The 23,201-nt window shown below is 36.4% G+C and overlaps 1 pseudogene; it reads left to right on the plus strand.

Annotated features, from left to right (window-relative positions):
• The first annotated feature begins 2,582 nt into the window (after positions 1-2,582).
• Positions 2,583-3,439, plus strand: LOC122693179 (annotated as a pseudogene).
• Positions 3,440-23,201: the final 19,762 nt, after the last annotated feature.

A 23,201-nucleotide genomic window follows, 5' to 3' on the forward strand; every position in this document is an offset into this window, starting at 1 on the left:
GGTTTCATCAATTTTATTGATTTTATAAAAAAAATTTAGGTTTGTTTTCAAAAAGCAAGCACTAGAGGAATCATTAATGGATGGATAATATATGTAATATAATGCCAGTAAGCACTCATACACACACACACACACACACACACACACACACACACACACTGCACCACATACAAAATAATAGCACAGTTCTATAAAAATTATGTTGGCTTGCTATTTATTTATTTCTAAAAGAGTTTTATTGTGCCATAATTCATGCACCACACAATGCATCCATTCAAAGTGTACAATTCAATGTTTTGTTTTGTTTTTGTATTTCACAGATACATGCAATCATCACCACAATCAACTTTATTTTGTTTTATGTTTTTTAAATTATAGTATGGGTGTTTTACACTGCTGTATCAGTTTCTGTTATATAGCAAAATGAATCAACTATATATATATATATTTATCCCCTCTTTTCTGAAATTTCCTTCCCATTTAGCTTACCACAAAACACTGAGTTCCCTGTGCTATACAGAAAGTTCCCATTAGTTATCTATTTTATACATGAAGGTGAAAGTGAGAGTGTTATTCGTTCAGCTGTGTCTGACTCTTTGTGACCCCATGGAGTGTGTAGCCTCTCAGGCTCCTCTGTCTTGGAATTCTTCAAGCAAGAATACTAGAAAGAGTTGTCATTTCTTTCTCCAGGGAATCTTCCCAACCCAGGGATCAAACCTGGGACTCCAGCATTGCAGGCATATTTTTCACCACTGAGCCACTAGAGCAGTCCATTTTATACATAGTACTGTCTATAAGCCAACTCAAATCTCCTAATTTCTCCCATCCCCTCTTACCCATATATTTGTTCTGTACACGTTTCTATTTCTACCTTGCAAATAAAATAACCTATACAAGCTTTTTCTAGATTCCACATATGTGTGTTAATATGTTATATTTGTTTTCTCTCTATCTGGATTCACTTTATATGTCAGTCTCTAGGTCTATCCACATGTCTGCAAAAGACACAATATTTATTGCCTTTAAAGGCTGAGTAATATTCCATTGTAGATATGTATTACATCTTCTGTATCCATTCTTCTTTTGATAGACATTTAGGCTGCTTCCATGTTCTGATTATTGTGAATATTACTTCAATGAACATGCAGCTTTTTGAATTATAATTTTCTCTGGGTATATGTCCAGGAGTGGGATTGGTGGGTTATATGGTAGCTCTATTTTTAGCTTTTTAAGGGACAGCCACACTGTTCTCCATAGTGGCTGTATCAATTTACATTCCCACCAATGGTGTAAGATGATTCCATTTTCTCCACAGCCTCTCCAGCATTTATTGTTTGTAGATTTTTTGATGATGGCCATTCTGAGAAATGTGACTTTATACTTTATTGTAGTTTTTATTTGCATTTCTCTAATACTTAGAAATGTTGAATATTTCTTCATGTGTTTGTTGGCCATCTCTATGTCTGCTTTAGAGAAATGTCTATTTAGGTCTTCACCCATTGTTTGATTCAGTTGCTTTATTTGACATTGAGCTGCAGGAGCTGTTTGTATATTTTGGAGATCAATCTCTTGTCAATTGCTTTGTTTGCAAATATTTCCTCTCATTCTGAAGGTTGTTTTTTCATCTTGTTTGTGGATTCCTTTGGTGTGCAAAAGTTTTTAAGTTTAATTAGGTCTCATTTGTCTATTTTTATTTTCACTACTCTAGGAAGTGCATCAAAAAAGTCTTTGTCTTGTGTATGTCAGAGTGTTTTATCTATGTTTTCCTCTAAAAATTTTATAGTATCCTGATTTACATTTAGACATTTAATCAATTGTGTGTGTGTGTGTGTGTGTGTGTGTGTGTGTGTGTGTGTGGTGTTATGGAGTGTTCTACTTTTGTTCTTTTATATGTAGCTGTCCAGTTTCCACAATACACTTATTGAAGAGGCTGTCTTTTCTCCCTTTCTCCTTCCTTATAGATTTGGTGACCTTGGGTGGATGGGTTTGTTTCTGGGCTTTCTATCCTATGCTGTTGATTTTTTTTTTCCTTTGTTTCTGTTTTTGTGCTAGTACTATACAGTCTCAATTACTGCAGCTTTGTAGTATCATCTGAAATCAAGGAGCCTGATTCACCCAGCTATGTTTTTCTTTCTCAAGATAATTTTGGCTATTTGGGGTCTTTTGTGTTTCCATACAAATTGTATTTTTTTTTTTTTTTTAATTCTAATTCTGTGAAAAATGCCATTGCCACAGGGAAGTAGCACAGCAGTCCAGTTAAGCTGCGAGTGTCACTGCTGGGAGGAGACGGCAATGGCGCCCCACCCCAGTACTCTTGCCTGGATAATCCCAGGGACGGAGGCGCCTGGTGGGCTGCAGTCCATGGGGTCGCTGAGTCAGATAGGACTGAGCGACTTCACTTTCACTTTTCACTTTCATGCATCGGAGAAGGAAATGGCAAGCCACTCCAGTGCTCTTGCCTGGAAGATCCCAGGGACGGGGGAGCCTGGTGGGCTGCCATCTATGGGGTCACACAGAGTCAGACAAGACTGAAGCGACTTAGCAGCAGCAGCAGCAGTCACTGCTGGGAAGATCACTGGGAGATGGGCAGGCAGTGGGTAGCTCTGTATCTTGGAAGAAACATAATCCTGCTCAAGGAGAATGGGGTCATTCATCTGTAGAAGAACATCAAATAGTGCAGCTGTATTCCATGGCTGAGGCCAGTGGAAATGAAATGGGTGGTGATGAAAATGTGAAGGTCTTGGCAAACAAGACCTATGAAAAGAACAGTGAGAAAGGCCACTACACACACACACACACAAGGTCTACAAACTTATAGAGCAAATTGTCCATGTTTGTTCAAATGCTGGTCCAAGAGGGAACCTTGAATGTATATGAAAAATCATGGCATGCTAACTCTTATTGCAGACCTGTTAATACAAGTGAGTACATGAAAGTAGGCTTTTTGATTAAAATTGAAACACGGCAAAAAACAGATCTTGGCACCCAGGAGAATGTACATTAACTGGAGACTCAGGCATGGAAACATGTGGAAGCCATTATATAGACATTGTAGATGGAAACAAAGTACTTTGTAAGCATTACAAAGCAGAAGACCCAGAATAATTTAAATCTTTCAAAACAGGCTGAGGACTATTGGGCCCTAATTGGAAGCAAGAACTTATAAATCAGAGAGACACTCCATACTTGTGTGCATACAAACTGGATACTGTAAAGTTCAAGTTGCAGGGGGTGGTGGTGCTTGCAGAATAAAGTGGAAAAACTTAATAAAAAGCAATAATGACATCTGTTTATGACAAACAGACATCTGTTTGGTCTGCTCAATAAGTGGGTTGACCTGACTATGGACAATATTCAAAGGATGGAAGAGGAAAGGGAGAGACAGCCAGGTGAGATGAGAGAAAAGGACCCAGTGAAATGAATGATGGCAAATGACTAAATCAACCCTCTTCTTTATGTACCTTTTGCAAGACAGAGGTCAACAGGAAGACATAGCAGCTCCACCCTCCCAAGTGACAAAGCATGCAGAACCAGCCTTTCTGTGTCCATCCTCCAGGCAACTTTAAATCCCTTACTGTAGCTAATTCCAAATGCCACTTAATATTGTGAACAATTAGGCCATCTAGGATTATGAAACCCCTTTGTCTGGAAGCCTGAACTTCTGAGATATGTGCCTAAATTTACAGTTCCTCCCTTTTCAACCATTGTGTTCTCAACACAAATATGTGCCCACCTTTTTATTTCCAAGTGAGATATTTGTTTATTTAATGTGATGACTTTTTTAAAATTAATTTAATTGGCAGATAATTATTTCACAGCTTTGTGATGGTTTTTGCCATGAATCAGCCACAGGTACACATATGTCCCCTCATCCTGAAACCCCCACCCACTTCCCTCCCCACTCTATCCCTCTGGGTTGCCTCAGAGCACTGGCTTTGTGTGCCCTGCTTCATGCATCAAACTTGCACTGGCCATCTATTTTACATATGATAATGTGCATGTTTCAATGTTATTCTCTCAAGTCATCCCACCCTCACCTTATCCCACTGAGTTCAAAACATGTTTTTATTGTCTGTGTCTCTTTTGATGCCCTAGGTTTAGAATCATTGGTACCATCATTCTAAATTATGTATATATATGTGTGTGTGTTAATATACAGTATTTGTCTTTCTCTTTCTGACTTGCTTCACTCTGTATAAAAGGCTCCAGTTTCATTCTCTTTATTAGAACTGACTCAAGTGCATTCCTTTTATAGCTGAGTAATATTCATTTTGCATATGTATCACAACTTCCTTACCCATTCATCTCCTGATGGACATCTAGGTTTCTTCCATGTCCTAGCTATTGTAAACAGTAATGCAATGAACATTGGGGTGCAATGTCTCTTTCAATTATGGTTTCTTTGGAGTATAAGCCCAGCAGTGGGATTTCTGAGTTGAATGCAGTTCTATTCCCAATTTTTTAAGGAATCTCCACACTGTTCTCCATAGAGGCTGCACCAGTTTGCATTCCCACCAACAGTGTAAGAGGGTTTCCTTTTCTCCTCATGCTTTCCAGCATTTATTGTTTACAGAATTTTTGATGATGGACACTCTGATGGGCATGAGATAATAACTCAATGTGGTTTTAATTTGCATTTATCTAATAATGAATGATGTTGAGCAACTTTTCATGTGCTTTTTGGCCATCTCTATGTCTTCTTTGGAGAAATGTCTGTTTAGGTCTTTTCCCCACTTTTTGATTGGATTGTTCATTTTTCTGGTATTGAGCTGCATGGGCTGCTTGTATATTTTGAAGGTTAATTCCTTGTCAATTGTTTTGTTTGCTATCATTTTCTCCCATTCTGAGGGGTGTCTTTTCACTTTGCTTATAGTTTCTTTCACTGTGCAAAAGCTTTTAAATTTAATCAGGTCCCATTTGTTTATTTTTATTTCCGTTACTCTGGGAGCTGGGTCATAGAGGGTCTTGGTTCATTTACATCAGAGAGTGTTTTGCCTACATTTTCCTCTAAGAGTTTTATAGCTTTTGGTTTTACATTTAGGTCTTTAATAAATTCTGAGTTTATTTTTGTTCATGGAGTTAAAAAGTGTTCTAGTTTAATTCTTTTACATGGAGTTGACCATTTTTCCTGTCACCATATGCTGAAGAGACTGTCTTATCCACTGTTTATTTTTGCCTGCTTTGTCAAAGATAAGGTGTCCACAGGCATGTGGATTTATTACTGGACTTTATATTTTGTTCCATTGATCTATATTTCTATTTTTATACCAGTATCATATTGTCTTAATGACTGTAACTTTGTAGTATAGTCTGAAGTCAGAAAGGTAGATTTCTCCAGTTCCACTCTTCTTTCTCAATATTACCTTGACTATTTGGGGACTTTTGTGTTTCCATACTAATTGTGAACTTTTTTTTTTGTTCTAGTTCTGTGAAAATTACCATTGTTAATTTGATAGGGATTGTGTTGAATCAATAGATTGTTTTGGGCAGTATACTCATTTCACTACATAGAGTCTTCCAATCCAAGAACACAGTATATTTCTCTATTTGTGTCATCTTTGATTTCTTTCATCAGTGTTTTATATTTTATATATATATATATAGGTATTTTGTTTATTTAGGTAAGTTTATTCCCAAATATTTTATTCTTATTATTGCAATGGTGAATGGGATTATTTCCTTAATTTTGCTTCCTGATTTTTCATTGTTACTATATAAGAATGCAAGGAATTTCTTTGTACTAATTTTATATCCTGAAAATTTACTACATTCATTGATTAGTTCTAGTAATTTTCTGGTGGTATCTTTAGGATATTCTATGTAGAAGATCATGTCATCTGCAAAAGTGAGAGTTTTACTTCTTTTCCAATCTGAATTCCTTTATTTTTCTTCTCTGACTACTGTGGCTAGGACTTTCAAACGATGTTGAATTATAGTGATGAGAGTGGGCACCCTTGTCTTATTGCTGATTTTAGAGGAAATACTTTGTTTTTCACCATTGAGGATAATATTTGCTGTGTATTTGTTGTACACGGCTTTTATTATACTGCTATATGTTCTTTCTATGCCTACTTTCTGGAAAAGTTTTATCAAAAATGATGTTGAATTTTATTAAAGGCACTCTCTGCATCTATTGAAATAATCATAAGCTTTTCCCTTTCAATTTGTTAATATGGTGCATCATATTGATTGTTTTGTAAATATTGAGAATCCTCGCATCCCTGAAATAAAGTCCATTTGCTCATGATGCATAATCTTTTTAGTATGCTGTTGGCTTCTGTTTGCTAGAATTCTGTTGACGATTTTTGCGTCTATGTTACTCAGTGATATTGGACTGCAGTTTTCTTTCTTTTGTAGCATCTCTGTCTGGTTTTGGTATCAGCATGACTGAGAATGAGTTTGGGAGTTTTCCTTCCTCTACAATTTCCTGAAACAGCTGGAGTAGGATATGTGTTAACTCTTCTCTAAATTTTTGGTAGAATTCCCTGTAAAACAATCTGGTCCTGGCCTTTTGTTTGTTGGAGATTTGTTATTGCAATTTCAATTTCCATGCTTGAGATTGGTCTGTTCAAACTTTCTATTTCTTTGTGGTTCAGTTTTGGAAGGTTATACTTTTCTAAGAATTTGTCCATTTCTTCCAAGTTGTCCATTTTATTGGCATATAGTTGCTCACAGCAGTCTTTTAAGGTCATTTGCATTTTTGTGTTATCTGTTGCAAATTCTCCATTTTTATTTCTAATTTTATTTATTTGTAATTTCTTCTTCTTTTTTTTTTTTTTTTTTCCTTGATGAACCTGGCTAGCTGTTGGTCTATGTTGTTTATCTTCTCAAAGAACCAGCTTTTAGCTTTATTGATCTTTGCTTTGGTCTCCTTCATTTCTTTTTCACTTATTTCTGCACTGATGTTTATGTTTTCTTCCCTTGTACTAATTTTGTTGTTGTTGTTCTTTTTTTCTAATGTAAGGTTAGGTCATTTGTTTGATGTTTCTCTTCTTTCTTGACATAGAATTACATTGTTATGAACTTTACTCTTTGCACTTCTTTTACTGAATCCAATAGGTTTTAGATTGTCCTGTTTTTATTATCATTGGTATCTATGCATATTTTGACTTCCTTTTTTATTTCTTCAGTAATTTGTTGGTTATTTAGAAGCATGTTGCTTAGCCTTCATTTGTTTTTTTTTTTTTTGTTTTGTTTTTTTTTTGTAATAGCTTGTTTCCTATTGCTGATTTTTTTTTTTTAATTTTTTTATTAGTTGGAGGCTAATTACTTCACAACATTGCACTGGGTTTTGTCATACATTGATATGAATCATCTTACACCATTATAATCAGAAAATATGCTTAGAATGATTTCAATTTTTTAAATTCACCAAGGATGTGGCCACAACCTGGAGAATGTACAATGTGCACTTGAGGAAAAAAAAAAAAGTGAAATCCATTGTTTTGGTATGAAATGCATTGTAGGTGTCAATTAGGCCTAACTAGGCCAATGCATTCTTTAAAGCTTGTGTTTCCTTGTTAATTTTCTGTTTGGATGATCTGTCCATTGGTGTGAGTGGAGTGTTAGAATCCCCTACCATTATCATGTTACTGTCAATTTCCCCTTTAATAGTCGTTAGCATTTGCCTTATGTATTGAGGTACTCCTATGTTGGGTATATATATATATATATATATATATATATATATATATATATATATATATTTATGATTATTTATCTTCTTAGATTGATCCCTTGGTAATTATGTAGTGTCCTTCTTCGTCTCTAATAACAGGCTTTATTTTAAGTCTATTTTATCTGAGATGAGTATTGCTACTCCCACTTTCTTCTGTTTTCCATTTGCATGAAATACCTTTTCCAGACCCTTACTTTCAGTCTGAATGTGTCTCTAGGTTTGAGGTGGGTCTCTTGTAAGCAGCATAAATAAGGGTCTTATTTTTGTATCAATTTGGCTAGTCTTTGTTTTTTGTTTGGAGCATTTAAACCATTTATGTTTAAGGTAATTATTGATAAGTATGATCCTGTTACCATTTACTTTATTGTTTTAGGTTCATTTTTATAAAATTTTTTTGTGTTTCATGTCTAGAGAAGATCCTTTAGAGTTTCTTGAAGACTTGGTTTAGTGGTGCTGAATCCTTTTAGCTTATGCTTGTCTGTAAAGCTTTTGATTTCTCCTTTTAATCTGAATGAGATCCTTGCTGGATACAGTAATCTTGGTTGTAGGTTTTCCCCTTTCTTCCCTTTACCTATATACAGCCATTCTTTTCTGGCCTGCAGAATTTCTTTTGAACGATCAGCTGTTATCCTTATGGGGATCCACTTGTATGTTATTTGTTGCTTTTTCCTTGCTGCTTTTAATATGCGTTGTGTGTGTGTGTGTGTGTGTGTGTGTGTGTGTGTGTGTGTGTGTTTAATTTCTGTTAGTTTGATTAATATGTGTCTTGGTTTGTTTCCCCTGGGATTTTTCTTGTATGAGACTCTTTGGGCTTCTTAGATTTGGGTGGTTTCTTCCTGCACCATTTTAGGGAAGTTTTTTACTATCTCCTCATGCTTTCTCATGCTCATTCATTTTGTCTTCTTCTTCTGAAATGCCTATGATTTGAATGCTGGGGCAGTTAATAATATTGTCCCAGAGGTCTCTGATGCTAGTCTCTTTTCTTTTTATGCTTTTTTTTTCACTTTTCTTTTTACTATTTTTTTCTTTTTCTTTTTTTCCAGTCTCCTCCATTTATTTCCACCTTCTATCTTCCAACTCACTTAGTTTTCTTCTGCCTCAGTTACTCTACTGTTGGTTCCCTCCAAAGGGTTTTTAATCTCAGTCATTGCATTGTTCATTACTGATTGATTATTCTTTATTTCCTCTATGTCCTTGTTAAAAAGTCATTTCAACTTCTCAATCCGTGTCTCTAGCCTATTTACTGTCAGGAACACCCAAAGAGCTTCACAGAGTTATACACATAAAGGAAGACAGAAGAAGGAGAGAGGCAACCAGGAACAGAAAAGGGAGAGTCAAAAAGGAAGTCAGTGATCAAGCTGGTAATCAAATCCCTAAGTGAAAATGGATACTAAAAATCAGGCTCAATGGTACAAAATTAAAAACAAAAGGTTAAAAATTAAAAACCTAGAATAAAAATTAGACTAAAAAATACGATTAAAAAAATCAAACACACACAAAACAATACAGAATTTATGTCAAAAATAAGTTTTTTTTTTTTTAAGAAAGGTAAAAGTAAGCTATGAAAAATAAAAGTTAAAGAAGTAATAAAGAACTATATTATGACAATAGGAGTGGAAAAAAGAGTAGGGGAAGAAAGGAAAAACACAGAGAAAAGAACAAATAAGAATATAAATTAAAATAAATTTTTAAAAATTTACATTTAAAAAAGTTAAACAATAATAATAATAAAGAAAAATATATCTATGATTTCTCTGGAGCTGTTGGGGCAGTGTGGGGGCCGATTCAGTGTCAGATATTCGCCTTTCTGACTTGTACTTTTTCTCAAAGTCTACAATGGCCCCTCAAATGCTCAGTCTCAGCCTCACTGCAGGATTGTATTCTGTTGCACTGCCACTTCTGGGGCAGTCCCCCCCTTCTTTTCTTTCCGTAGTTTCGTTTCTTCCGCTTGCAAGTCTTTTCAGTGTCTGATCTCTGCCCTGACATGAGGGGACAGAAGCGTCCACTTATTTGGACTCACTTGCTCGGCTGTGTTGTGGAGAGCAAAGGACACTGCAAACGCTGCTGGCACGTGTGGGGAGACCTGGCAGTGGTTGAAGCACACAGCAGTTGCCTCAGCCCAAGGCACTGCCCCTCCCAGGCTCCCAGGTGGGCCATGAGGGCACAGTCCTACATGGGCCGTGCGTCCCCTTGGGGGAGCTGATCTTGGGCTGTGACATTCTCAGTAGATGTGAACTGGCCCAGATCCCAGGAGGACATGGTTTGCAGTAAAAGTCCTCTCATAGCTTGGGAGGAGATGCAGTCTCTGGGGCCGAGATTGCAGCAGCCCCTTGTCTTCCACCTCTGGCTGTTGCCCACCTGCCTCTCTCCCTCTGTGGAGAGCCAGAAAAGGCAGATGGCTTGCTCTCCTTTGGTATCACTAGGGTGCGATCCTTTGTTTTGTGAGCACACCAGTGGTCACAGCACAGCATTAGAGCCTTTCTGCAGGGAAGGCCCTTTCTTTTACTTTGTCTCTCTGGCATTCCCGTGGTTTGGGTTTTCCCCATTTTGTCCATGCTGTGTCACATCAGTTCCTTCAGAGTGTCCCCACAGCATCCAACCCCCAGTCCTTTCCCTTAGGACTGATGATGCAGCCTGTGTCTCTGTACCTAGCCCCCACTCACTAAGGGTGGATGCAAGTGTGTGAGCCACTTCTCAGCTAGTAATTGCCATTTGGCATGATTGCTGTGTTTTTTGTTTGTTTGGTTGGTTGGTTATGCTGCCCTCTGTGATTCCAAAGCTCCCCACTCACCCGCCTGTGAGAGGAGTTGCTGTTGTGTGGAAACCTCCCCTCTCAAGATTCCCTCCCCAGGATAGGTCTATCCCCAAATCCTTCGTCTCCCTTTTCATCTTTATTCTTTGTCCTACATTATGTAGAAGAGATTGATTTGCATTTTGGGGTGTCTGGAGTCCTCTGCCAGCATGTATATGCTGTTTTATGGAAGTTGCAACACATGATGTTTTGATGTATTTGTGGGGGAGAAAGTGGTCTCCCCATCCTAGTCCTCTGTCATCTTATGACATCCCTATACTTAACTTTTTTAAGTAAGCCATATGATATTTCTTTTCCTCAGTATCCTCAGTTTTGAGAAAGGAAGGATAATATCAATGTTACATCATAAGAGTAATTGTTTTATTGAGGGTTAATATGTATAAAATATTTAGAACTGTGCTTGAAACAAAATAAACACTCGTCGGATAATAGCTATAACTTGAATGATGAATGATGTGTACTTCTGAATTGTATTTTATATTTTTAATCTTTAATATTATATACATATATACATAATATACATATATACATAATATAAAGCAATCACAAAAATAACTAGTAGAGTTTTATTTATCAAAAATTTCTGAGTTTTATTTTTTTTCATTTCCAATTCAGTGTGTGGAAGGCCAGACCTAGAGATTTCCCTTTCTAAATTTAGCTCCAATGGTAAGAGGATTTAGATATTTTATTCTTAACTTGACAGAATTGCTGAATACTCCTTCTCCATTTGTGTGGTATGCTTTCTTTTTCCACAAGCAACTGCTGCATTACCAAACAGAGTTGAACTTTTGTAGATTCACTAATGTTGATTATTTTCCTAGTTTACACATATCAAAACTATTGAAAAAAGCTAAGGAATCAAATTCAAATTGCTTGGGTTTAATACATTTCAGACTCCCCTGTGTTTCAGGAGTAAAGAATCCACCTCTGATGCAGAAGGTGAAGGAGACGCATGTTCTATCCCTGGGTCAGGGAGATCCCCTGGAGGAGGGCATGGCAACCCACTCTAGTATTCTTGCCTGGAAAATCCCATGGATAGAAGAGTCTGGTAGGGTCTACAGTCCATAGCGTCACAAAGAGTCAGACACGACTGAAATAAATGAAATGACATGCATGCATGCCAAGTACATTTTGACCATGATTTGTATAATATTTAATAACTCTTAAGAGTAACTTTACCTATGGATTGAAATACACTATCATGCATAAATTTCTCATGCCTACAAATTATAAAACAATATGCATATTTAATGAATAGGCCACCTTCACTTCTACTGTTGCCATTACTTAATGCTTTTCCTTGATAACCATCATCCAGGTTAATGTGAAACTCCTCAACTTTTAAGGAGGATATTGCTAAGAATCATTTTAATTGCAAATAGGAAAAATCCAACTCAAACTGATTTAAAAAGGAATCTATTGATTTAGGTAGCTTAAAATTAAATAATTAGTTTTTATTTCAGCCATGCTTGAATCCAGGGTTTCAAACAATCTATCAATGAGCAAGAAATTTTTCTTTTGCAAAATTTTGCTATACAGTTCTACACATTTTTATATCCTTAGGCAGGCTATCTTCAAATAGTCACAAGATAACTCTTAGAAGTTTATGCTGATATTCTGTTAGTTTCAACTCCAGTGAACAAATATTTGTTTTTTCCAAATGATAACTCCCTCTTATTGGTTATATTTGGTCTTTGAGTCACATGCATATTACTAAATAATTATTGTCGACAGGATTAGAGGGAATACATTGAATGGATAGGTGTAGGGCACCATCCAACCCTGGAACTGGATAACATCCAACATATGCACCTTTTAAAGACAGAGAGTAGATAAGGGATGCTTCCGCATGGAAATTAGGGTGTGGTTATGAAGAAACAGCAATAAAAAGAGTACATCAAAATATGAAAAGTTCTATAGTAAGATACTAAATTACATGCGTACACTATCTATGGGTGCAAATATACATATCTGTGCACATATATTTCTAGATAGAGAGGTAGGTAGATAGATAAATGATATAGACAAGTTTTTGTACATATATTAATTGGACTGAACTTGTTAATTAGGATACATCTTTATACTTTTCCCATTAGTTCCTTCAGGCATGGACTACTGAATCTTGTTCTTGTCTCTCAACGTTTTTGGAAGATCTCATAACTTCTCAAATATAGTCTAATTTTTAGATTTTTAAAATCCAGTCTAAAACACACTAATCACCATTTCTGTTTTGTATCCAATTCAGTGATCTTTACACCTCCTCAGCTCAGGCCTGAGGCTTGGTTGTCTGCGGTGAGAAAACAAGTTAAGGTTACTCCACTTCTTCCCACCTCTTCTGTATAGTTTTATTAGAATTTGAGAGACAATTGAGGAGACAGGATTAAAGATACATTTAGTAGTCAGGCATTTCTTGGCTATCATGCTTTCTGTTACTCTCATTAACATTAATGAGATTAATCTCATTAATCTCTGTTAATGTCTGTTGACTATTCCATAGGAACCAGAAAGATTCTAAAGAGACCTTATCCCCAAGCATACTGCATCCTTCCCTAATAAGAGGGGCACTTTTACCTGATCCCTTTTAACCCTTGCAAAGTCAACACCATAGTTCTTGCACACTGCAGGAGATCAACTCTAGTTTTCTTCTGCTGGAGTTACCTTACTCTGTAAAGCAATCCAAAAGGATTATAGGAAACCTCTTTGAGAGATCTCACAGTTACTTCCTCAGTATCTTCTTGGTCTGTGGAAAATATTGTACATTCCTGCTCTGCAAAGAAGATCTTGGCTGTTTTTCCACTGTTCTCCCTGCTTCTTGTCTTACTTCACTCTGTGTCTACTCCAGCGAGTCCCTGAATTCAACCTTTTCTAGGTAAGAAGCAGCTACCTCATGTACCTTTCTGCCCCAGAATCTCTCCAAATCTGGGAGATATATGTTACCTTGTCCAAGCAGCAATAAGGTGTGCTTCACTCCCTTAGTGCCACAAGAGTTTACAATGGTCTGGTTTTGGAATAAGAGGATGGTGTATTTCTTGCAACCATTCCCACCCCTATCAATATTTCTTTGAGAATCATTGACTAGAGGTGGTAGTGGGAAATAATTCTGCCTCCAAGTGTAGGGAAGAAAAGGTGACAAAGATTTTCATATCCTATGCATTTTCCTACTTGAATGAATTCCTCTCCAAAAATTTCATTTTATTCTTTCTTATTTTATTTTTTTGGAGAAATGATGTGACCAGTGGTCAAAAGACTTCTTTTATTTGATTCTAGTAAATCTTGTCTAAATGTGTCCAGGATTTTTACTTAGAAATCGGGAGAAGAAGCATTTATTTTTAGTCATTTTCAGCTTGGGTGCTTCAGAGGAAATTTTAAATGACAAGAAAGTAGTATTTCACATCACAATACTTATAAGATAACTTTCACATTTTTTAAGAGAAATGCAAAAGATTTCACATTGCAATAGCACTTTGAGGGCAAGGACTGTTAGTCCTCTCTCTAGATGAGAATATAAGTTACAGAGAGAATTACTGCTTTACTCAAACTATTTCACTGGAAACAGGGTCAAAGCCTTGGTTTACTCCATTTCTAACTTGTATTTTCCTCCATTAAAATGTTTTCAATATCTTTTATGTATGAACTTAATGGCAATGTGTATGTGATGTGAATACTAATATGTTTGTTTCTAACAACTTACTCTTTACATGATTTGATGTCTGGTGTGTGTATGTGTGTTTATGCAGCTAATTTGTGTTACTTTTTACCCTGCTGTTCAGAAAACTGCGACTAAAACCACAGTATACTTAGTACACATGTAATGGGGATTCTGTAGAAAATCACTAAAATTTAAATTTAATTGTAACTGCTTTTTTTTTTTTTTTTGGTTTTGTTTTGTTTAATACACACACACACACACACACACACACACACACACATTCGGCTTAGCTACTAAACGTATGGGACCTTATTGATTGTTACTTGACCAGGGATCTAACCTATGCCCTCTTCAGTGGAAGCACAGAGTCTTAATCAGGGAAGTCCCCAGTTCTTATATTTTTAATCAGACTTGGTTCATAATGGTGGTAAGTGAAGAACTCCATAATTAAAAGACATATCTCCAGTCTGGTGGGAGCCAAGGCAAAAAAACCTGTTCCCTGTATTATATGGATTGTGCTTCTCTATTTTAAAGGAAAAACAACAGGGAACTACCCTGCCCAACACAATACAGGGTAGGATCCCATCTTAACCCCTCTCCTCAGAGATCTGTACATAGTGCCCTGAAGTCAGCAGAGGCCAGGCTGACCATGCAAGTCAGCATTCTGGAAGGCTTCAGTGTCAGAGTGCCAAGGGCTGACAAAACATTCCAGGGGACATCCTTCATTTGAAAGGGGGTGGAAACACTCCTGTCACAAGAAGGATCTGTAAGTCACAGGTACAGTCACAAACCATAGCTTGTGTTCCCATAAACTTGATATTTCAGATATTGCTATATATGCATACCACTCATATCCCTCTTCACTATACCTGTTAATGGAACAATTGTCAAGCAGAAGTGAAGGATTCTAAGTTTACTATTTTTGTCCTTTGGTCTGAAGCATCCATTCTATATAAGCTAACAAATCTATTACTGGCTGCTTTCTACCACTGGCTTTATATTGGGGCCAGTACTGCAATTTTTTGTATTGTACTTCTCTGGCTGGATTTGTCTCAGGAAAATTTAGAACTGTCTTATGCATGGATCACTGTTTACTCTATTAAAGGGTGATATGACTCTATGGGAAACACTGAGTTGAGTGAGTATGGCAGGAAACTGGAGGAAATAAAAGATAGACTGAGATTACTGAGTCTAAAACAATCTGCCAGAGTAACCTGATGCCTCGCAGAGAGAACTTACCATCTACAACTAAGGTTGTGTGGCAAAGTACTAGGGTGGTAGTTTGAGAAGCCCCACTAAAAAATTAAACCCTGAACTCCATAGGTCTGACCCAGTAAAACATCTCTAAATTTTTATGAAATGACATATAAAATTCCAAGATTGTCAGTATATTTTTGACTCTGCTGACAACTTGGCTGTTGAAATCGATAACATTTGTGGCAGTGATCTCAAAGTCTCTTGAAGACATATTGCTATCCTTACATTTTTTTTTTTTAATAGTTGTCTCTAATATACATTACATATATTTATAAATTATGTATATGTTCTTTTAAACTATTAGTATAGTAAAATGCATAAATTGTACATGTTAATGGATAAAATGGCTTCCCTGATGCCTCAGCTGGTAAAAGGCCTGCAATGCGGGAGACCTGGGTTCGATCCCTGGGTTGGGAAGATCCCCTGGAGAAGGGAATGACTACCCACTTCAGTATTCTGGCCTGGAGAATTCCATGGACTGTATAGCCCATGGGGTCATAAAGAGATGGACACAACTGAATGACTTTCACTCACTCACTCAAAGGATAAAGTAAATAAATGCCAATTTATTTCAAATTTTTCTTAAACATTTTTGTGTCATCCTTCTCATTCCGCTTTGAAGATCATTGGACATTTTCCTCAATTTACATTGAAATCATTTCCAAACCCATTATCTCTGACATCCATTTGGGTAAGACCACTGATTTTTCCCTTTTACATATGTGATAATAATGATGTGGGCAGTTCTAAAATACTTTATCCTTGTTGCTATACATAAATATATTTAGCTAGCCTGTTCAGCCTAGCATAAGAAATAATAAATAGATCTCAGCATGTCAAATCTGGAATTTCTACAGGATATCTCGCATTTGCTTATTCAATAGTGCCTCTTTTAATGCACTTTCCAAGAGGACCTCACTCTAAAATTAACTATTGATCGCAGACACAGGGAAATTGCCCTTGCTATTCAAGCTGACTCCTGTTCTCTCTCCTTTGGTTTCCCACACTACATCAAAAACTTTTGGCCCCTTAAAAATTAACAGGTGAATTGGACACCTGTCCTATTTCATATCATACAGAAAAGAACTCTCATAAAATAGGCTTGCCTAGGATTTCAGTTTCACATACTAGTGCAATCTTTTGCTGTGTAGCTATTTGGTGATATGTTGAAGTTGTGTGCAGCCATAATCGAGTTTATATAAGATATATGTGTATACACACACACACACATATACATATATATATATATAATTTAGTTTTCATACTTTGTTCAAAATGAATGCTGTCTCTGATCATTGCATCATAAAACTGGTTACTCTGATTTTATTTTCAAAGCTGTTTATCATATATCTTTTTTTTTTTTCCTGACCTGGATTTCTGTATGAATACTACACATCACATTTTTCCTTATTACTATCACACTTTGGGATGCTCTAGAGCAAATTACCAGGTACCCAACTGCATTTGTATTTTATTTTACTATATTTTATTTTAATCAGTTGTATCTTCAAAAAGTTTTAATCTTGGTTTGATTGATGGACCTTTAATAAATTATGTCACCATTTACTTATTTATTTTTTTGCCATAAATTACCACAAAGAGTTATCTTTGTGTTTTCTCATTTAATCTTAAAAATAGCCCTAAAGTATTTTTATTAAAATACACATTTAAAAACTGAACACTGAGGTTTACAGAATTATCTTACTTGCCTAATATGTGAGTAAGGCAGTATGGGGAGGGAGAGAGTTAGTTTGATATTCAAATAGAGATCAGACTGACTTAGTTGCCCACCATTTTAATTCTTTGCCATAGTAGCTCTAAACAGGTTGAATTTTTTTTTTCACATTTGATACTCAACTTTGCTTTTAATTGCTGAGTATGGTCCCAATAAAATTCCATTGAAAATATATCATAAACATTAAATGAGTCAATTAATATAATTAAGATGTAAATATTAGTGTATTTGGGTATCAGCACCTTCTTGGATAATGATTCTCAGCTGATATCCTAGCACTGGCAGTATCCAGAAAATGAGTCATTTCCTTGCTACTACTACTATTAATACACACACACACACATGCCCACACATTCACACATGTACACACATACTCTAGAAAACTAACGAATCCCAGAATACAAATAACTATGTTTATCAGGCACAAAGCATTTACTATATAGTAGAGAGAAAAGAGGAGAAGGCAATGGCAGCTCACTACAGTACTCTTGCCTGGAAAATCCCATGGATGGAGGGGCCTGGTGGGCTACAGTCCATGGGGTCGCAAAGAGTCGGACACGACTGAGCAACTTCACTTTCACTTTTCACTTTCATGCATTGGAGAAGGAAATGGCAACCCACTCCAGTGTTCTTGCCTGGAGAATCCCAGGGATAGGGGAGCCTGGTGGGCTGCCGTCTATGGGGTCTCACAGAGTCAGACACAGCTGTAGTGACTTAGCAGCAGCAGCAAAAGCAGCAGCAGATGCAGAGAGAAAAGATCCATAGAGTTATTTTGAAAGTCATCAGGGGATAGTGCCTTCTAAATTGGCATGTCGTTGGACATTTATGAGAGGTAGTGAGAAATATGCTGATTAAATTATTGACAATGCAAAGATTATAAAGATTAGACCTAGTTCCTATACTCAAGGGACCTATTGGGGTTTAACTCTCTTCATTTAATGCCAATGCAATGCTATGCTAACTTTATGATTGATTACATTTTTTCTAGCTTATCATCTTGTTTCAACTTTAAAACCCTAGTTATCATCCTTTTAAATGATTTGTAATTTGTTGCATACATCTTGTTTCCCCAGGAAAACCCTCACTTGACTGAGGGCAATGGAACATTTTCCCATTTCTTTGTTTTCTTCACAATGGTTGGCAAAAAAGTTATGCGTGAAGTAGACTGTAACCAAATATCCTTTGAGTTGTTGAAGTAAATTTCAGTAGTATTTTTGGAAGGTTGATGGGAAAGAGTTTTCAGAGGATGTTGTAACTTCTTGTAAGTTCACAGACACATATCATCTCTTTTAGTTTGAATTGTATTTGTAAAATTTATACACAAAATGCTTTCAAAAATCCATGTAGGTGAATTGACTGCATCAGATTTTGATTAAACAGGAACATTTTAAGTAAAATTGGGTGCCATTAAAAATTACACCAAGAAAACAGGCCAAACCCATTATTGTTGTATCCCAACTAGGTTTATAGGCATACTACTTCTAATTCATAAATTCTAAAGTTTTGTAATTTTCCACTTTATTCATGTTGGATTATAGTGAAGAGTGTTTTAATGAACACTTTTGAAAGCTTCTTTTGAAATACACTTTCTTTTGTACTTGTTTCAAAAGATTTTAGGAAAGGACTTCACCAATTGTTTTAGCACAGCTAATTTTGGGCCTTTTGGCCTAGTTGTGGCCTAAGTCACAACTGAGTAGTGAAAGATTATATACTTTGGATTAAACTATAGTTGTATGCCTGTATAAATGTTTGCAGGATCCCACAGTGGTACCAAAATCCATGAATGTTTAAGTCCATTATATAAAATGGCTTAGTATTTGCATATGACCTATGCACATACTCCCATATACTTTGTCATCTCTAGATCACTTATAATACCAAATACATTGTGAAGAAGTGAAAGTCGCTCAGTCGTGTCTGACTCTTTGAGACCCCATGTACTAAACAGTCCATAGAATTCTCCAGGCCAGAATAGTGGGGTGGGTAGCTGTTCCCATCTCCAGGGGAATCTTCCCAGCACAGAGATTGAACCCTGCTTGCATTGCAGGCAAATTCTTTACCATCCGAGCCATTGCAAAGTTGCCAGTGTGTGGAAAATGTCAAGTTTTGCTTTTAGGAGCTTCCTAGATCTTTTTTTTTTTTTCAAATATTTTCAATCTACAGTTGGCTGAATCCATAGATCCCACAGATACTGAGGGCAGGCTGTGGTAAAAAGGAAATGCAAATCTAGCTAATAGACACAAAGAACTCAAACCCAGCACTCTGTGACAACCTAGAGGCATAGGATAGGGTGGGAAGTGGGAGGGAGGTTCAATAAGGAGGAGATATATGTATACCTATGGCTGATTTATGTTGATATATGTCAGAAACTAAGAGAATATTATAAAAAATATCCTCCAATTAAAAATAAATACATTTATTAGAAAAAATTAAGCAACGGTGGAGGAGATGACTAACATGTAAAATGCCTAACCTTTTATTGAAAAGGTAACTTCTAGGAACTAGCTTTTGTATGAAACAGACTTCAAAGAGAATTTTGTAAGACAAAACTTCATAAAATAAAAATCCTCCAAACACCGATTGTGCAGAAGCGATGTATATTTCTTATAAAAATTTATGGTGGGATGATTTTGTTCTTTATTATAACTTCAAGGGTGCTGAACTTCTCATTGTTGGTGCTGTAAATTTCAATAACAAGAAGGAATATCAGTCAATAAAAATTTAACAACAGTATAGCAAGCATTGGGGTCTCAAAGAGTCTGACATGACTGAGTGACTGAACAACAGCAGTATAAATTATATATGACAGAAAAAGTGAGTATTGCAGAGAAGTCATAGACTAATGAACCTGATTACAGAATACTAAAAATATTAAACACCCTGAGTATGTACCAGTTGGGGTACATTAACTAAGAAAGTTATTTCGTTATTTTATTATTTAAAAACTTACCATCTTACATTTTGAGAATGATTTTTGAAAAGTCAATGGGTGATATCTGTGAAATTCATTTAGTAAGCCTAATCAAAATGCCCATAAGTGTATTATATATAATAAAATAATCAATGCAACACAAAGATATAGTAAATAATAAAGGATTTCCAAGGAAGTAATACTGTAGGTTGGGAGCTTCTAAGGTGGCACTGGTGGTAAAGAATCTGCCTGCCAATGCAGGAGACGTAAGAGATGGGTTTGATCTCTGGGTGGAGAATACCCCTTAGAGGAGAATGTGGAGAGAGATCAAATTAGCCAAGATAGCATGTTCCGGTTCTCTCACCCTGCACTGTGTAAATCATGACTATGTAATAGCCGAGACAATTTATAGTACTGCACATGCGCGTCGGGGTACTCGCTTGGTTACGGGCTATTCTGTGCGCCATCCTGTGTGCGCTCCACCCAAGGATGCAGCAGCGTTACTGCTGTGTCAGGGCTCTGTCTGTTGGGTCAGCCTTGAGAGGAGAGAATGTAGTGTGTCTACTGTTAGGGCGGCTGCGTCAGCCAGGAAGAGAGTGAGTGTGTCTGCAGTTCCTTCAGCTCCTGAGTCTCCTTCCAGTTTCTTAGCACATGCCTCGCCCACCCTGGATTCAGCGAACAGTGTGAACAGTGTAAACTGCGAGACAACTGGCACTGTGAGCAGGATCAGCGAGGCATGGGGCATGGCAGCCCACCCACGCATTCTTGCCTGGAGAATCCCATGGACAGAGAAGTCTGGCAGGCTTTGGCCCATAGGGACGCAAAGAGTCAGGCACGACTGAAGTGACTTAGCACGCACTCACACAATGCTATAGGTTAGTGTTCACTTCTATCTATAAAGTATGAGGGACATCTAGGTTGCTTCCATGTTCTAGTTATTGTAAATAAGGCTTCATTGAACATTGGGACATATGTTTCTTTTTCAATTTTGGTTTCCTCAGGGTATATGCCTAGGAGTGGGAATACTGGGTCATATGGTGGCTTCATTCCTAGTTTTTTTAAAGGAATCTCCATACCATCTTCCATCTTGATAATGGCTGTATCAATTTACCATCTTGATAGTGGCTGTATCAAGGGACAATAGTGCACCAATAGTGCGAAAGTGTCCCCTTTTCTCCACACACTCTCCAGCATTTATTGTTTGTAGAATTTTTTGTTGATGACTATTCTGACTAGTGTGAAGTGTTATCTCATTGTAGTTTTGATTTGCATTTCTCTAATAATGAGATATTGAGCATCTTTTCATGTGTTTCTTAGCCATCTGTATGTCTTCTTTGGAGAAATGTCTGTTTAGGTCTTTTTGCCACTTTTTGATTGGGTTGTTTGTTTTTCTGGTATTGAGTTGTATGAGCTGCTTGTATATTTTGGAAATTAATCCTTTGTAATTTGTTTCATTTGCTATTATTTTCTCCCATTCTGAGAATTGTCTTTTCACTTTGTTTATAGGTGAAAAGTCCTAAATATAAGACCATAAACTGTAAAACTCTTAGAGGAAAACATAGGCAGAACATTTGATGACATAAATCAAAGCAAGATGTTCAATGATCCACCTCCTAGAGTAATGGAAATAAAAACCTACTTAAACTTAAAATCTTTTGCACAGCAAAGGAAAAATAGCTTTTTTTTTAAGAAAACTAATTTGAAAAACCTGATTTTTCAAATTTTTTGAGAAATCAAAGCAGATTTCTTAAGTCCTGATTTCAGCTCCTACTTCCTGATCCATTAGTCTTTATGCTCTAACTTAGGTAGCAGAGAATAAATCAGGCTTCTCACAGAACTAATTACAGAGGATTTTGACAGTACACTTAGCATCAGATATAAACTTTTAGGAATAAATGCTCTTACAATGTATTACACTCAGCATGGCAATAGAACATAATATTTAATTGCAGTAATTACCACAGCCCTTATTTAACTTTTTTTTCCTCTTTCTTCTAAATAGTTACTCCCTTTTACCTTTGTTTTACATTGTGTGCATATTTTATTGTATATTTTCTACTATATCTTTTTCAGGGAATGTGGTGACACATATATTTTAAGATAAAGTATTTGTCAGCCTAGATCAAATAATAAAGAATGGTTTCTACAAGATTCAGAAAGAAACTGTGAATGCCAAGATTGTGCTGTAGTGCTTAGAAATATTTAAATGAAAATTCTACTCAAATTACAGTTGGGAAAGAACTGCAGCCAATGTCTTGTGATTTAATAGCCACAGTTTTGCTTTTACAAATGGATATGCTTATCTCTTTCAAATTCCAGAGTACATTTCAGTAATTCCTTTGTAAATCACTTTAATAATAATTACTGATTAATGCAGTTGTTATCTGCATGGTTCCAGCATATTTAAGAATTTGTTTTGAAAATTGTATACTCATAGGTTAATCTCTGGAGTGAGTTAAATGTGATTTACAAGTGGAGAAAAAGTGACACAGATACTTAATTTGACTTAATAATGGTCGGCACCAAATATGTGGCAGAATTGGGAAAAGAGTTCACCGCCCTTGATCAATATTTACACTTCTCAGCAATACGTATTTTAGGGTCCAATAAAAATGTTGCATTCATATTTTTAAAAATTGTTTCTTACATTTTGTTACCAAATAAAAATTTTTATGAAAGTGTGCATTAAGTGATAACAAGCTTCTTGAAACTAGTAATATTAATCAAAAGGGAGGTGGGAGGGGGGATCAGGATTGGGAATACATGTAAATCCATGGCTGATTCATATCAATGTATGACAAAACCCACTGGAAAAAAAAAAATTAAAAAAAAAAAAAAAATGGGCCAGAGAACTAAACAGACATTTCTCCAAAGAAGACATACAGATGGCTAACAAACACATGAAAAGGTGCTCAACATCACTCATTATTAGAGAAATGCAAATCAAAACCACAATGAGGTACCATTACACACCAGTCAGGATGGCTGCTATCCAAAAGTCTACAAGCAATAAATGCTGGAGAGGCTGTGGAGAAAAGGGAACCCTCTTACACTGTTGGTGGGAATGCAAACTAGTACAGCCACTATGGAAAACAGTGTGGAGATTCCTTAAAAAACTGGAAATAGAACTGCCATATGACCCAGCAATACCACTCCTGG

The sequence above is a fragment of the Cervus elaphus genome, chromosome 5, assembly GCF_910594005.1.
Source record: "Cervus elaphus chromosome 5, mCerEla1.1, whole genome shotgun sequence".
In the NCBI taxonomy this organism is placed as follows: Eukaryota; Metazoa; Chordata; class Mammalia; order Artiodactyla; family Cervidae; genus Cervus; species Cervus elaphus.